Here is a 3,949-nt window from a genome sequence, read left to right on the forward strand (position 1 = left end):
GCGCTTCACCTCAGAGTAAGACTCACAGAGGAGCTGCTAGTGTTTTTATACCTCCCTTTCCACATGCCCTCCCCACGTTGCCTAGGAAACAAACGTCTGAGGACCATTATGCAGTCGCAGCATCCATTCAGCCCGAGCACTCTCTGCCTGGAGAGAAATATATGCTATTTGAACAGAATAATTACTCAAGGAGAAAAACATGGCCAGCATTTACCATGTGAGGTCTGTGGGGTTAATTTAAATGCAGTATTTTCACTTTTGTTTGTTGCAAATGGACTCAATCGAGAAAATTTTGCTGTTGACAGAGCAGTCAAAATAAAAAGGGACTCATGTGATGAATAGTGCATTATGCTCATGTGTAAATGTCCCATTTACATGCAAGACTATACTGTATCAGTACACTTAGCAAATGTTTGACGGAAGATGAGACAGTCTTTGAGAGATCTATTCACTCTGTTGGTGTGCGGGTATGTTAGCAGTTATCCTTTTTTTCCCCTTGAAATAATGCGTCTATCCATCCATCCCTCTCTGTGTGTTTGTTCACAGTTTGCTCCAGCCTGCCATAATGAAGTGCAACAAGTTCAAGTTATTCTCCTCAACTGTGAGAAGACTTTTTCAAGGTTTCATGATAATGGCCTTGCCTGAAGGTATTTTCTTGTCAAGGGAAATAGTAAATCCGATCGAATCTACAATAAAAACACAGTGAAAGCAACATTAAATTAAAAAAAACAAAAAACAGAAATCGCTCAATGTCAGATTCAGTCCTCTCAGTGACTCGAGTCCCTTTAATCATACAGATTAAGACCACTGTTTGTTTAAGGATTTCAGTGTGATTATCAATCTCCTTTTGCAGTAACACTGAAAATAACAATCAAAAGCCCACATGATTATGAACGGCTCCCCTAAATATAGCTATGTCAAACTTGTAGTATTAGACATTCAGTTAGTACACTTCATAGTTAATGATTTTTAAAAGAGCAGTTGTGCACTTACAGGGAGTGACCAAGACTGATGTGCTAACTACTGCAATTTATGAACATCAGTTATAAAGCCTCTTGCCACACATAATACTCTGTACTGAAAATAACAAGTTGGCATGCATACCTACCAAATATTAGCGATGATGGTGTATCCTTCTCTCAATGGCTGAAGATTATTATTAGCCAGTACCTCCTTTTTCTATATGTAGCAACTTATGGCAAATGGTTGTTTTTGGTAATTTAAATTCTAGAACTGTGTTTGTTATTTAGCACTAGTTAGCAGGTATTTGTTTCTCTGCATTGCACCTGTGCAGTATAGAAACAGCTTACTAGTCATTATTTCGATATTTTATATTGAGATTTTGCAGACACAGATTTTGCACAATAAATGACTGTATGTCAGTCTGCATTAAACAATGTACTCAAAAAAGCAAGTTTAAGTCAGGAAATATGATTTGGGATACAGTTTATTCTGTGCACCGAGAAACTGGCAGGTTATTCTGTTGTTGTATTTTTCATAGCTTGTAAGAATAATCAAATTATTACATATTACCACTAAAATCTCAACTGTGCACATATGCCTTAAAACTGTGTTTGAGTCATTTTACTCAGATCTACAAATGTGAAGCTCATGTTGGTACCGTTAATTAAATTATTTAATCCTTTGTTGTCAAGGCTTGTGACTGAGACCCTTTACACAGCTGTTTGCGCTCCACAAGACTAGAGTTTAATTTAAATTTCTAATATAAATCTCAGCAGGACCAAAAGTGTGCCAAATGGTGGAGGTGAGAGGAAACATTACTCCGCTTCCACCTAGCTCACTGTTCACCACCCAGCTTCATCAGACCCTCAGCGGGTCCTTTGTGTAGCACTACGAACCATTCGATCATTCAAGTGGGGCTGAAATTCATCAGCAGATGCTTCCTGTGGGTTGTCTTTACATGGATGGAAGCTATTCTGTCAACATCATCTTTTTTCATAACAAAATCATATCATTGTCAGTAGGGCTGCACGATTAATTGTTAGAAAATCGCGATCTCGATTCATACTTATGTGCGATCTCATTTCCAAATGACAACGATTTTTAAAAAAAAGACGACGATTGTACCGCATTTTGATCCGGGACGTACTCTGCATGAAAACAAGCGCTCACTCTTCCTGCTCAACAAATGACAAGGGCGGAGCCTTATACCACGTGATACAGAAGCCGTGCTGTGTGATGCTAAAATTAGCAGGGAAAAAACAACGGAGAGCACGTCAGGGATGACGAGAAAGTGACAGGAGAAAATCCGTCCCGGTCAACCACCCAAACATCAATAACGGGAACCTTATACAGTGCATCCCTATATGTAATAATGTGAATTATTGTTTGCAAGATGGTTTGTTCCACAATAGATTGTGTTGCTGCACGGACGTTTTAGAGTGACACACAAGTAAGGATTGTTAGGCTGTGTGTTGCTGTTGTACATGGCAGAGGACCAATCTGAGTCGCATGACTTGTTAATAAAACTTACTACCCCGTTGGGTAGGAAATAGATATTCTGGAGTCTGTCGTGAATGAGACCAGAATATAACATGGTGGCAGCGGAGCGGACAGCGGAGCAAGCTGCACGGCCGGAGTGAACCCCCAAGAGACGCCTGTTGGAGCGGTGAGCAACTAGCGGCTAATCGAGCTAGCACCGCCGCAAGGCATGGAGGGCCTTAAATTGCTGCCGACGCTGGTATTGGACTCCAGTAACCTATCACGGACATGGAAGACCTGGAGGGACGAGTTTATGCTCTATGTGGAGCTGACCATGGACTCAGACGGCGAACAGAAAAAAGTAAGCTTGTTCTCGTTGTATCTCGTTGGTGAGAGCGGCAGGGAGCTGCTAGACACGCTAATGGGCGACACAGTGAGAGATCGGTGGACAGTTAAGGACATTATTGAGAAGTTTGACAATCATTGCAATCCTGTAGTTAATGAAACTGTGGAGCGTTATTGGTTCTTCACGAGAAACCAAGGCGCCAGTGATACAATCGACAGCTATGTGACGGAATTAAAGCTGCTGACAAAAACGTGCAATTTTGGAGTAATAAGGGACTCACTGATTCGTGACAGGATTGTATGTGGACTTAACAATCCGAGTTTGAGGGAGAGACTGCTGCGTGAGAAAGACATGACACTGGATGCATGCATACAGCACTGCAGAGCCGCGGAGCTGTCGCGGGAAAACAGCAAAACCATTTCGGTAGCTGCAGTGGAGGAGGTGCATGCTGTGCGTGGAGCTGCACGCCAGAAATGGATCAGCGACGCAGTGGACTGTAAGTTTTGTGGCAGAACACATGAAAAAAAGAAAGAAAAATGTCCAGCATACAGGAAGAAATGTAAAAAGTGTGGCAGAGAAAACCACTTTGCAGTTAAATGCATGGCACATTCAGAGCAGAAGAGAAGGACGAATGTACACAACGTGACAACATGTGAGAGTGATGAGTATGAGGACGTTCTCTGTGTTACAGAGGCAGACACACAGGCTTCAACTACAAAGAACACTGACAAAGTGAGAGGCACTCAACTCTTTGCAGGCATGCTGATGGGCAAAGAGATTGTAAATTTTCAGATTGACTGTGGTGCCAGTTGTAATGTAATGCCAATCCACATGCTAAGCCCGAACACACAGTTGGAGGACACACAAACAGTGTTGATGATGTACAACAAAAGTAAGATAAAGCCGTTGGGAAAATGCAAAGTTAAGCTACGTTACCCGAGAAATCAGAAACTGTATCGGTTGGAGTTTTTTAAGTGGTTGACAAAGACTGTAAAGTACCACTGCTGGGCAAGAGAGCCAGCGAAGCGATGAAACTCATAAAAGTACACTATGAAAACATCTTGAAACTGGACAGCATCGTTACTTCAGAGCACCCAACAGCCAATGAGTGGAACATGGATCAGATTAAAACAGAGTATGCCGATGTCTTCACAGGAGATG

This window comes from Pundamilia nyererei, unplaced genomic scaffold (genome assembly GCF_000239375.1).
Source record: "Pundamilia nyererei isolate P.nyererei 1_Seehausen unplaced genomic scaffold, PunNye1.0 scaffold00123, whole genome shotgun sequence".
In the NCBI taxonomy this organism is placed as follows: domain Eukaryota; kingdom Metazoa; phylum Chordata; class Actinopteri; order Cichliformes; family Cichlidae; genus Pundamilia; species Pundamilia nyererei.